The sequence below is a fragment of the Cygnus olor genome, chromosome 1 (genome assembly GCF_009769625.2).
Source record: "Cygnus olor isolate bCygOlo1 chromosome 1, bCygOlo1.pri.v2, whole genome shotgun sequence".
NCBI classification, from domain to species: domain Eukaryota; kingdom Metazoa; phylum Chordata; class Aves; order Anseriformes; family Anatidae; genus Cygnus; species Cygnus olor.
This window is the reverse complement of record NC_049169.1, coordinates 118509517-118522709: the sequence shown is the minus strand read 5'-3', so window position 1 is coordinate 118522709 and position 13193 is coordinate 118509517. Positions and strand designations below refer to the sequence as shown.

Below are 13193 nucleotides of genomic sequence, written 5' to 3'. Positions count from 1 at the left end.
GACTGGAACCGACTGTGTCTGACATGGGGGCAGCTCTTGGATTCTTCTCGCAGAGGCCACCCCTGCAGCCCCCAGCTGCCAAAACCTTGCCATGGAAACCCAGTGGGAGACTATGAGTTCTTTGTCAGCCAATGCACTGTCTGTACTGGTGCCATACATTAAAGGAGCTAGGATAAAATTGGCGCAATATCCAGTTTCACCCAACTGATGTTGTTGAGCAGGATCCAGAAGATTTCTATGCTCAGAAGGCAAACATAGTATTTAACAGAAACAAAACCTGTGATTTATTTCATTATTTACTAAGTGCCGTCATGGTGCTCAGTACTATATAAACATTGTCTGCCCCAGGTTATTAATACTACTAGACACAAACAGGTTCAAGAGTCAAATATCTTACATGAACTGTTCCCAAAACAAAACCTTTAAGGACAAGTTAAAAGTTTCTGCATGGCAGAAATCTATCCCTAGAAGAATCATGCCAAAAATCGTTATACATCAAAAGTGTTCCAGTACGAAGAAATTCCCGTTTGAGGAGCTAACTTTCTACTTATCCCCTATAATTACTCCTCAATGACTATTGCTAAAATGCATGGTCTGCCCTGATGAATGTATGAGTGATAGCAGTCTGGTCTTTTTGTTGCATGATGAGGAACATCCATCCTTCCAACAAAATACAGAGAACAAGCAAGATAACAGATTTTAGGGGTTACACTACAGAATGATCCCATATTTAAGAGGAACAATAAGTTTTTGGTCTGTAGTCTGCCCAGCTCTGGAAATGCTGTGGAGTCACTGCAGGGTCCCCAGTGAGTGTAAAAAATGTGCCTACATGCTTAGGTCAGTGAAGATTGTATCTTAGGTAAGGCCACTTAAAAGACAGAGCTCTCCCAAGAATTACAAATCATTCTAGACCCATGAAAATTATCCTGTTTTTAATTATAGCATTAAAGACAAAGCCACAAAGTTTTAAGTTCTGCTGGCACGGCAAGTAATCATTATAAATCTAGACAAGGGATCACATAGAAATTGTAAATAATGACTGTGAGATATTTCAGTACTAGCTATTTTTGTCTTTAGAAATGTTTTTCATTTCAAAAAAGTCATTAGCACTTGTGCTCAGCCAAAACTTGGTCATGGGATCTCTCAATATAAACTATTCTTAAAAGGACACTGTCAACTCACAAGCAGTCTGTTTTTCAGAAGAATTTTAAAGATCTTTCGGTTTATGAATCCCTGGGGCAATGCCTGTCCTTTTGTCACAATACTTTACTTTTTTTTTTTTTTTTTCAGTGATTTACCTTGCCTTGTTGCAGCATCAGAGGCTCCATACAAGCTCAGGGGACCAGGAAATGGGGAAGAAACAGGGAAGCTGACATCCTGAAAAGCACTGTCAAAAGCTGAAAACAAACCTAGGGAAGTACACAAAGAGCTGAAAAGGTATATTTTATTTTATTAATTCTCAGTGCAAAGAACTGCTCAAAAAAAGAGAGAACGATGTCAGGTAATGATGTCCCTGTCATTTCACATTTAATTATAGCAAATACTCTAATAAAAAGAGGAAAGACAGACAGAATAAAAATTCTCTTCCAAAGATTTTTTTTTTTAATTAAAAAGATGAAAATTCAGCCAAAACAAGAGCGCAGCATGTTGTGGAACAGTTATACACTGTGGTTTCTCTGTCTTCTTGGCACTTAGAAACCTAAGTTTGTTATGACTATTGTGATCCTATGCCAGGATAAGTTGTTGGAGATAGTTACGCTGAGTTCAGTGGGTACTGCAGGCCAAACAGGGAATGGATTCCCTCAGGCCACCAGACAAGAGTCATACAACTTTGTCGTGCATTTTATTATGTTACATTTATTTCAGCAAGCCTATCTTGCCAGTAGATTTTGGGTAGCTGTGCCCTTCTTTTTGCAGGGACCCTAAATGATAATCTCAAATCTTCCAGTAAAAGTGATGCTACAAGGCTGTGACCTGAGATGATGGAACAGGATGGAAAGCCCTCCAAACCTCAGTCTCCTAGAGTTTAGACTACATTGCTTCTGCCAGGTTTATCTCAACACTAGTCACATAGTCAGTATCACATCAGGAAAAAAAAAAAAAAAAAGGCTCTTACTGATTCTAGCTGTGCTGTCACTTTGCCTGGAGTTTGACAAGGATAACTGTGTGTTCATCCAACTGTTGCTGATGACTTTCTTGTAAAGGTATTTGCAAATTTGCAAAGATGGAAAAAAACCTAACTCTTCCTGTTTATTGAAGTAGAGTCTAGATGCTTAGAAATTTGTGACTGACAGGACAAAACTTGTACATCTAGACCTGTGTAAACAAGAAGCCTGAACAATTACTATGTTCTGGTAAGTGGGAATTCACTCCATTAAAATACCAGCCAGGAATCAGTCTCTATGCAAGTGAAAGGCAGAGGTGGGCAAAGAGGTAGAATTGCTGACAGAGGGGTGAATACATCCGCTGTGCAATCCTTTCCCTTGTCCCAGCCTCTTTTTAGCAACTTCCTTGACAGAATTCAGACTCTACTGTCTCGTTTCTACCACTAGATTTGCGTGAACACAAATCCTGCTGGGACTTTCGTTTGACCTTTTCCCACCTTCTGCATTTGTTTGAGAAGGGCAGCAAGGAGAGCCCTAAAACAGCCGCTGCAGACCCCTGCCCAGCCCCTCACAGAGTTTACTCCAGACGAAAAGATTTTGATCTGGTAATCCAGATCACCCATGCAAGATGAATTTCGTGCATAAATGAGCATTGCTTATGAGCCTATCATTATAACTTTAGCTGTCTAACTTTAGACGACAAGTAGGCAGAGGCACCCTTTGGAGGTGCTTGTGTCTCCTGTTGACTCAGCAGGATGACTAACCTCCACGCTGGTGCCTACAGGCAGGCTGGGCGTGTTCCCCCTCCCACTGTGCCAGACCCTCACTGTGCAGTTCTCCATGCACAGCAGGCAACTCACAAGCTACGTGTACATCACACATAGTGTCTGCTGAGATCTTAAGACACAATTACAAAATAGTTGTTTGGAAATGGCACCGTTTCTTAAAATGACAGACGAAGTAAAAGCTTGGGACGCAGCTCTTTTCCTCTGCCTTCTTTTTTCCATTTGTCTTCCCAGCTTCTCTTGTTGTCTAGTATTTGGCAGTGCAGTAAAAGTTGAAGTTGCCAGAGTGTTTGAAAAAATAAGATAACCTTCTGGTGTGTTTTTTACTGGGTCCATTCACGAAGACCAGAACTTTCTGTCCTGCAATGGCAATGAGTTAATATTCCTGAGATGCTCTACTGTTCCACAGCCATGAAAAAGAAGCCAAATCAAACCTAAAAGCACTTATTGTGGAAAACATATTCCAGCTTTAATGGCACACTAGGATTTTGTTTTGGTTTCTTTATTACAATGATTTATAGTATGTAAACTTCACATGTGGTTACTGAAGTCATGTGTCTGCCTTATTTTAGCTTTGGAAGTAGCAGTAATGTCAGTATCCTTTGCTGCCTTACTGGGCAACTTAAGAAGGTCTGAAAGGCAACAACCTTATGGTACCCTACAAAGCGATGTGTTGCTTTTCCACCCTTTGGCTGGGGAATAAAGTGGTAGGTTCTCCAGAAGGATCCTCTACACATTACGTCATCCTATAAACACCTTGACATTGCTAATGCTGGCACAGCTCCACAGTTGACAGCAAAGGCTGGATTCCTATTTGGGATGATCTGACAATAGGATGTCTCATTCTGTATCTGTTTGGCCTGCCTTAAGCAGAAGTGAACCGTACGCAGGTAAGAACACCCGAGCTCTCTTAGTGTTGGTAGCTGCACTGCTACTTTCATTATTGGAGCTGTACTGATAAGGAATTCCTTCAAAACAAACATAAATGGAATCCAAAAACAAAATCCCCACCCTTCTCCTTACCTTTCAGCTAGGCCCTGAAGGGGACTTAAACTAAGCACTCTTCCACTGTTCTCATTTGAGTTTCCCGCAATGCTCCTCTGCAGTCCTGCAAAGAGTCAGAGGGAGAGGGAGGGGTGGAAAAGCAGGCAGAAGACTTCCCTGGTTCAGTAAATGCAATGCCTATTCATTCTTGCAGGTATAAAAGGGCAGCATGCAGTCATCTATATACAGAATGTTCTTCAGATGGGTTATGTATAACTCCCTGATGGCAAGGGTATCAAATGAAGGTCGAACATCAGAGACCTTTAGGCTATTACGAAATGTGACTCATGGATTAGTTAACTGCCTGTCAGATTTTCCATTATGAAACTTTAACCACGTTCCGTATCTGCACAGGACCAACACCTGTAAAAGTACAAACAAACAAGTGGTTATGTATGTATTTGCACTGAAGTGGGTCAGGAGATGTGCTGTGGTATCACAAGAACCTTTTTTTCTTAATTACAAACCAATAACTAAGTAATAAAAATGAAGGGAAGAAAATGAAGACAATTCTATGGTAGTAAAAAAAGATTATTTTGAAGCACACATTTTCAAAAGATTCTGCAAGATAAATCTCTGGAATTCAACTGTATCAGATGAATCCAACCTAAAAATCCCTCTCCGCAGAATATCATTATTTTAGCCATGGTGAACATCAGTGCTTCCTAATCTAAACATTGCTTTACCAACTCCACATGCTGGCATGAACATAAGTGAAAAAGCAACTACTTCTGTTCTGAAAAATGATTATTATTAAAAATGAAGGGGTTTATTATTATTATTTTGAAAATCAGCAAGAAGATTCAGCCATTTGGTGGAAGACTCTGCTATGTCTCTCAACAGTCGCTGCATCTCACTTTTTTGAGGTGGCTGTAAATTCAAAAAGGCAAAAGGTGTGCTCTGAAAATTCCCCACAGGAAGCGCTGCTTTTGACCTGTGCGTCACCAGTTTAATAGGTGAGATTCGGCTCACCTAATTTTAGATGTCTACAGTGTCTATCTCTACATCTGTTGCCCCATAGGCACTTTAAAGGTATGTCTTATCTGATCTGGTTTAGATATCTACCTGAGGATGAGATGATTCATCACCTCAGAGTGCCTTTTTCTCCCAAGGGGCTTTAAGAGTGGCGTGAGGTGACTAGCTTGGCTGGACCGTCTTCCCTATAGGCATCTACAGCTGATTAGATGAGCCCTACCTGAGTGCTCTGTCCCCACAACGCTGGCAATTTGTGTGAAATGAGTTGGTTAGCACTGCTTGTTGCTATTGGGATGTTTTGTCTGTATCACAGAAACACTACCACATCTGCACAAACAAATCCTGGTAGGCTGAAACAGCCTAGAGGCTATTGATTAAAGAGGAAATCTGAACCACTTAGGTAAGTTTCAGCAATACTTTATCTTCTTGCCTCTAGAGATGTTCCACATCAGGAGTTAGGTATGGAGCTCTCACTACACCCACACTGTAGCATCTAATCTGTGAAGACAGAAGTCTCAGTTTCCATGCCTGCTAGGTCCAGGTCATTTCTGCTCTGCCAGAAGTTCAGAAAACGTGAACTGTGAGGACCTATGAAGAACAATTTAATCTCGAGAAAAGAAATCTGAGGAGAGGAAAGATAGCAGTGTGCAAATATATAAAAAGAAGCTGCAAAGAGGAAGGAAAAAACCTACTCTTTCTGTTTACTGTGAGTAGTCTAAAAAGTGATGAGTTTATAGTAGAAGGAGAATTAAGTTAGTCTAAAGCAAAGTGCCACACAGCAACAACCCATGCAGCCACTTCTTTGAGTTGAACAGCACCACCATGCCATCTTTTAGACAAAGGGCTGTGTAGATGGGAAGTCAACAGGTGCTGTTGTCCAACAAGAGAGGCAGCAGCTCCTGCTCCCCTGCAGGCACTGAGCCTGCTGCCTCTGGAAGGGGTGGGAGGGTTACTGCTCCAGCTGGGAGCCCTCGGCTTGCAATGCAGCTTTGCAGTCCTGGCATGAAGCAGGGGTTCCTGGTTTCTGCAGCTCTCCCCCAGAGTAGATGGATATATCTAAAGCAGTGTGATGGACTAGGTGTCTTAAAATGCCTTTGCCTGATACGATTTGTTAACTGCAAAGGGTGCAACGTGCAAACTGAAGCCTGAGCTAACCCTCTAACAAGGGAGGGGGCCAGAAGTCTAGTTACGTGAGCTGCACAGCTGGACAAAGTGAGCAAAGGGGATATGGTGGTCTTTGAAGAACCCATCTAGAAAAAAAAATGTTTTGTCCTGACATAAAAAAAAATATATGATTTTTTTCTCTGCTGCCATCACTAGAGAGATGACTGAAATAAAGATTATGCAGCTGAATGCTCCTATTTAATGCTCTTTTTTCCTCTGTATATTTTCCTCTAAATACTGTTGCAACACTGTACCTACAATGTAGAAAATATCCAGGGTGGAAGGGAGCTTAAGGAAGAGAAAGCGATCTTATTTAAAACAAAAACTGAAACAAAACAGGTTTTGCTCACCCGCATTCACAGCTTAATGCTCATAAGTGTGTGATCTCCAAGAACTCCATCCAGCCACCAGCCACTAGGCCAGCGTACTCAACCCAAAATCCATCCAGTTGTGTCCAGATGATAGGTCCAGGATCTGTTGTGATGGAGGACAAAGGATGCCATCTGTCAAGTTGTCCTCATGTCTCCTGGGTTAATTCTTAGGTCGGTGGCCGTGCACAGGGTTTGGATGTCCTTTTGTATCCTTTTAGAGCTGACAGTGATTCCATCCTGCCTCAACGCCAGGAGTCATCAGGACTAATCGCTTTTCTTTGTCTCCAGATCTGCGTCTTGTGAAACACCAAGCAGATGCCCTGGGGTCTTGATGACCTGCTAATCTGGTGTCATTGACACAGCCTTCCCCTCCTGAGTGCTCCTCCTGCTGCCTCCACCCCCGGGCTTTCCCACTCCTCCCTTCACACCGATCTGAACCTTTTGAATTACTATTATGAACCTCTGCACCACTTTTATTCCCTTGCAGTTGCTGGGAATCCTTCACTGGCCAAGGGATAGGCCTCGTATACAACAGTAGCAGTGAGGAACTAGGAAGACGGGCTTTCTTCACCCCTTCTCTTGCGAACCAGGATTGGGTTTGGCTCCTGTGCCCTCGAGGCTGGGCCCATGGTGGGGCAGGGCTGTGGGGAGCTGGAGCCTGGCCCTGCTGTGGCCTCGCTGGGGAAGGGGCTGGCATCCCTGGGCTGATGTGGGGGCCTGGGCCTGGGCAGGTGGGGGAGCCTCAAGGGGATGCCGAAGCAGTCAGGGCTGGGGTGCCCTCAGGGCACCGATCATCCCATCGGCGTTTTTGAGCTGCCATCACCCTAATATTTGGTCATGACCCTCTAGAGGGGCTGTGTTTTTCAAAGAAGACACTTAACGTGACATGAAAGTTGCATTTGGTATTTAGAAATTGTAATTGGAAGAGAAAGAAGTTTACAGAAAACATACAGAGAAGCATTAGTGCCTTCTTCAATTATAATATTAATGCTGCTGAATATAGGAGCCATCCTGACTAGGTGTCTATTTGGATTTAGATAATTGCTAGCTTACCAGTTCAAACCAGTTCAAAATTAGAATGCACAGCATCCAAGTTTTACTGATGCTCCTCCATTATTTTTTCTCCTGCTGTAAGTCTCTATTCTTTTATCTTCATCTTCTGTTACATTGAGCTTGCCTACATGAGAAAGACACACTTGTAAACTTGCAATCTGCTTGCAGACCACTACAGTTAAGTCCAGGACATGGAGTATTCAAAGAGGGGCAGTAGACAGATACTCATGACTTTTTTTTTTATATATATATTGAGCGAGCCCATACTATTATATATATACATAAACATATATACAAATATAGAGCTACGTTTTTAAGTATTCTACCTCTGTTCAGCAGATTGTGTCTCCTGCTGATTACAAGACCATGCCCTACCCTTTCTTTCCATTTGGAGGACAGAATCCACAGAAAAAAGCTGCTGGACTCTCTTCGTTTTGGTGTAGCAAAATGTATTGCTTTGCAAGTTCTTCCTGTTCCTGATTGACCTGATCTAACCTGAAGTAAGGTATTTGTATTCCTGCAAAGGAATACCAGGTTATCCACATGGCCTTTTGCCCAGGTTTAATATAATTCCTCTAAAGCATACTGCAAATTAATAGTAGTGCAGCTTTCCTGTGCAGGCAAGCCCTTAATCTAATTGGAACATGGAAAGCATTATTTGGGAAGGCAAAGCAGCGTGCAGACTTGGGGAATAAGAGAGGGCAGTAATATAATGTAGAGTCCATTGGGGGTGATGCAGAGATCTGAATGCAGAAAGCTAGAAGTGATTAAGGTTTTTAAAATCCAAGCTAGCAAGGATTCCAGGGATGTGAAAAACAGACCCCAAGTCAGAACTTTTCAATGTTCAGAGAACTTCCATCTTTCTTCCTTTTGTTCTTCCACTCAGGACAACAACCCTTGACATTTAAGTCAGAAACCACCCTCCCTTCTATCCCTATGACCCCAAACAACAGAAAAACAAACAACAAAAAACCCACCACCACCACCAAAAAAACAAACCCCAAGATGGTTTCGACAGGGCTAAATCTACAGCATATAGTTAGTGCTGCCTTTCAGCAAAAATATTCACTACTTCCAAATGCAGCTCTCACTTAATAAGGAGTACTAGCAACCCTGAGCATTCCTGAGATAGTTGAGGCCATGACTGCTTAACCTGAACACTTCTGGCAGCCGCACCATGTTGCACAACCACTACCTGCAAAGGTCAAAGCCTGTCAGGTGTTCACACCTGGCAGCAGGAGTCAAACCTGTTCACACCAGAGGGGAGAGCAGTGGCGAGGCGCCTCCTCAAAATGCCAGGAAATATCTGCCTCAGCCCATGTGTGCAGCATAGCCAGGGCACATCCTCCACAGCCATGAGATGTGCATGGCAGAGTAAGAGATTCACGGGTGCAGCAGGGACATTTAGCTGGGACGTGGGCCTGAGGCTGCGAGCAAGGCACTGGACATTTCATCAGGCTCTGGTCTGGTTACTAGCCAGCAGCAGCAATCCCTGCTAGGCTGGGCTGAGCACAGCCTTCTTCAGACCACCCAGCAGACACATCAGGAGCCTGCTGAGCTAAAACTAACGATTTATTTTCTTCTTTCCACTCCGTTTGCCCATACTCTTTTTCTCCTCTTCTACCATTTCAGTGGCAGCCTTGTGTAGCACTCAGGTCACCAGTTCCTGGGCCCTGACCCCAGCTCAAGAAGTATCTGCTGTCGGCCTGAGCTGCAAGGAGCTCTTCTCAGAGCAATGCCCTAGGGAAGCACTCAGCATGGGGATGGGAGTAAAAGCTGTGTGAAACTCATGGATTATTCTTCCCCATGTCTGATCTGAGTGTAACGGAGGAAATAAGGACAAAACTGCGCTTGTACTTCCCCAGTTCCCACAGGGGCTGGTGACTACTTGATCTTGTCTTTAAACTATTGAAGAAAAGAAAAAGAGTACTCCAACAAAGAAAGCATCAAGTGCTGCTTCAGATGAGGACTAGCACATGCCTGAACTGGTGAAATACTCTTTGTAGGGTCATAGTTTATAGAACTTTTCTGATTCTGTGTCTTCTTTCTATAAAGTTTCTGCTTTCTGTAAACAGTCTTTTGTGGTTTTTCAGGACAAGATGCGAAACTCTTTGAAGTTTTCAAACATGCTGCAGGCATCTTTTCAGAGGATCACCCTGAATCTGCTCTTCATCAAGGCTTCCCCAGGCCATTACGTACATTCTATCAGCCTCTACTGGTCTGGGAGCGTAGGGAGACAAGGTAAGGGGAGACAGCAAGACTTGGGTGGCAATACGCTAACAAAAGAACAGAGGAGCTCTTAATCAGGTTGTAAATTAAATACATAATGTTCATCCTAAGAAGTAGGGTTGAGGTGTACTCAGCATAGGCAGCAACAAACAAAGCACAACGTGGAGGATTTTGTATATATGCTGTCAAATCCTGTCCAGTTTAATGATCCCATTTTTATTTCTAGCAACTTCTTTTATTCCTTAGAGTAAGATTTTGTATCAAAACAGAGAGGAAAGACTCAAACCAGAAAACCAACTGTGCATATTTTGGCTAAAACACAAGATGCAGTTCTACAGGCAACAGAAAACTCTGCCCAGATGTTCCTGAAATTCCCTGCTGACTCCCCTAGGTTTGTGTAATGTGCACTCCAGTGCATTCCTTCCCTGAGAAAATGTGGATGAGCATCCTTCACTCTCCTGTCTGTCCCTGCCTACCCGGAGAACGGGGCTGTGGCTCCGCACAGGCTTCTTTAGCCCCAGCGCTGGCTGCAGGAGCTCCAGGTCCCTGTGCTACTTGCCTGGGGCTAGTAACCCCTGCTCATGTTGGATTGGCATGGGTGTCTGTGTAGCCTCCCCAGCCAAGTGGAAGGACTGCTCCCGGTGGAAAGTAAAACCCCCTTCCTGATGGTCTATTTGAGAGGCTGAAATGAGCTGGGGGTGCAGAGTGAGGTAGGGACAAAATGGGTAATGCCAGTGAAAGAAACGCTTGGATTAGGCATACAAGCTTTGCCCTGTGCACTGGGTTAAGACATGTATGGCAGGAAATATGCACTAATCTGAGGAAAGCCATTGACTGCAAAATAGCGTCCCACAGGCATTTCTCTGGGCAGCAGAGCTGACAGTTTTTTTTCCTCTAGCTCTCCAAACAGACAGTTATTTTAAGTTCAGATCGGCTCCTTCATTCACTGCAATGCCTAGCATCACTAAGAGCTACAGTGGGACAGCCACAGGGACACCTCGAGGGCAGGAACAAATGGCAAGCGCTGGGAACCGCCTTCACCAGTACTGCTGCTGCGAGAAATGTCTGAAGAACAACAGCCTCCAAAATGAAAGGAACTAGGGAAGGCCACCTAATCCAATAGGCCTGGGCTTGTTTTGAAGTTAGAGGAGTGGTGCCAGTTTTAAAAATGCTTTTAATCTTTATTCTGCCATGAAAATTGCCTTTACATACATTATTTAAAACTTTTCCATTCATCCAAAGTTGTGCATGCTGCTGTAGGGAAATGCAGACGTTGTAGCGAAGGCTTCACTAACAGCACATCAACAGTTGCATGTGCTTCTTCTTTTCCTGGTCCTCCTCCAAATCGGTAAGGCTCTGCTCTTTGATGCCTAAAAATGTCCCTAGAAAGCTGGGAACTGATCAGATGCAACATTCAAAAATTATGCTGTTAAAGACAGATCTCTGATATTACTGAGAGGGATACAGCATTGACTAAGGACTGTTTCTCAGTTGTTCCATTAATTTGTAGCTGGACAACATTAGCTTTGCATTTTTTATTGCCCTACGTGCTTTTGAAAGTCACCCTAGCTGGCCAAAGTTGTTCAACACCTTTTGAAGCAAAAAAAAATTCGGCAGAATTGATGCTAGATCAGGTAGCCAAAGTCAAACAGAGTATTCTGCCTATTCTCTATTTAAGGGTTCTCATTGCTAGCCCCTCTCCCTTGTCTTGAGCACTGCTGAGAATGTCTGTGTCTGTGTGCTTCAGGCTGGGGATGTCTCTGGCCAAGGCTAGTCCTGAAGACTGGGAAGAAATATGGTATAAGAGAACGGCAATGGGGGTGGTCTACTGTGGATGGGATGGTGGACATGCACTTAACGCATGTGGGTGGGAGGGAGGAGCCTACAGAGATCAGATGAGACTTGGCAAGATGAATGTAACAGCTATAGCATGAGCAGAGCAAGCCAAAACAAGCTTGAAGCATGGCCAGATGTCAATGTGGCCAGTGGAACAGATAAACATGTTTATACTGTCCAGTGAGGAGAGGGATGGACGTTCACGGAGATGACAGCTGTGGTAGAGAAGTCAACACAGATCAATAGCACCTATCTGGAGCGTCACGTGTCTTTGACTAGGAAAAGGATGGGTGAAATACCTTGTGCATCCTGCCAGACTAGCTGACAACAACCAAAACGAGACATTCATGATGATACACAATGCACAACAGATAATTCTGGTTGACTGAGAAGTAGGAGAAGCTGAAGGGGGGTGTAGGGCAGAGAATGTCTACGTGTTGATAGTTTCAAAACAGATACAGAAACTCATGTGCAAGGTCAGTGTCCATTAGCTTAGGGGAAGAATATTCTAAAAGGCAGCTACAGTTTCGTAAGTGGTACTGACTTTACAACCCCAACTGATTGGTGGTGACCAGGGATACCAGGGATACTCCTGTAGTGCACAGCAACTATCTCCTCAGTCCTCAGAAAGTGGCATCTCTAGCTGTTCCGAGGCTAACAGCACAGCCTTTGAGAGCAGATACCAGATGAGGGTCTGCAGGTGGGGGAACAGAAAATCTGGAAATCCTGCTAGGATTTAAGAACTGAGTGTCCAAGCACCCGGTAGTGTCATGTTTTAAGCATTTTTGTTTGCACGTACCATCAAAAACTTGCTGAGTTTAACAGACACAGAACACTATTCATGAGGACTCCAGTGTTAGCTAAGTGCTTGGCTCAGGTACTCGTTAGCTGCTCAACTTCCTCTAACAAATTGTCTCTGAGTCAGCTACAGGAGAATAAAAAGTGAAACTGAGAATACATAGTTCCGTCTAAAGGGGATGGTAAAATTTACTGACAAATAAAGGGAAAACTGACTTTCCTAAGCAATAGGAGCACTTGTGTGCCTGCAGAACAGGACTCCAACTTTGTAATTTGCTCTGCCTTGGGTGGACTACATTGAGGCACACCTTCAGCACGACACAGCGTGACCCATGCACACGGGCCCCTCTACAAACCCATTGCTCTATCACTTTTTGTGGATGACAGAAGCACGTGGGCGCACCTGCTTTCCTGACCTCAGGCCCGGGAATTGAATTACCATGATACTTCTAAAACTTGCACAGTGACACAGGATTAATGCCGTTTTCTAGGGTATATGAATTATATCAAACAGTGCTATTGTTTACAAAAGCTTTGCAAACATTGTAGGGATGTAGACATTGCAGGATTGTTGAGACTTTAGAATTGTCCATAAAGCTATAAGAACAAAAGGAATTAAAAGTTTTATTTGAAATTTGCTTTTAAACAACCAAACAAACCAACAAACAAATTTGGGCCTAAGTCCAACAGCAGCTTTGTTTACAATATAGATTTTTTTTTTCCTTCTAACTGATCTCAGGTAACCTTGGTGACCACACCTGCAAGCATTTAAATGATATAAATAGGTGCACCTGGGGAGGAAGTGCAGCTATAACCCTTTAACTCAAGAGTTG

General features: G+C 43.5%; 2 long non-coding RNA genes across 4 annotated transcripts; one reads left to right on the top strand and one right to left on the bottom strand.

The window, feature by feature from the left end:
* The first annotated feature begins 1271 nt into the window (after positions 1-1271).
* LOC121064194 lies at positions 1272-2124 on the top strand. Its single transcript, XR_005816400.1, has 2 exons — positions 1272-1437; positions 1918-2124. It is a non-coding gene; the product is annotated as an uncharacterized LOC121064194 (long non-coding RNA).
* Positions 2125-2245: 121 nt separating this feature from the next.
* Positions 2246-13091, bottom strand: LOC121064193. Of its 3 annotated transcripts, XR_005816399.1 has the most exons (4): positions 10939-13091; positions 7498-7621; positions 3914-3998; positions 2246-3250 (listed from the first exon to the last, which is right to left on the bottom strand). It is a non-coding gene; the product is annotated as an uncharacterized LOC121064193 (long non-coding RNA). The 3 variants fall into 3 exon arrangements; XR_005816398.1 differs by lacking the exon at positions 10939-13091 and having other exon boundaries at positions 7498-7696; XR_005816397.1 differs by lacking the exons at positions 7498-7621; positions 10939-13091 and adding an exon at positions 6424-7089.
* Positions 13092-13193: the final 102 nt, after the last annotated feature.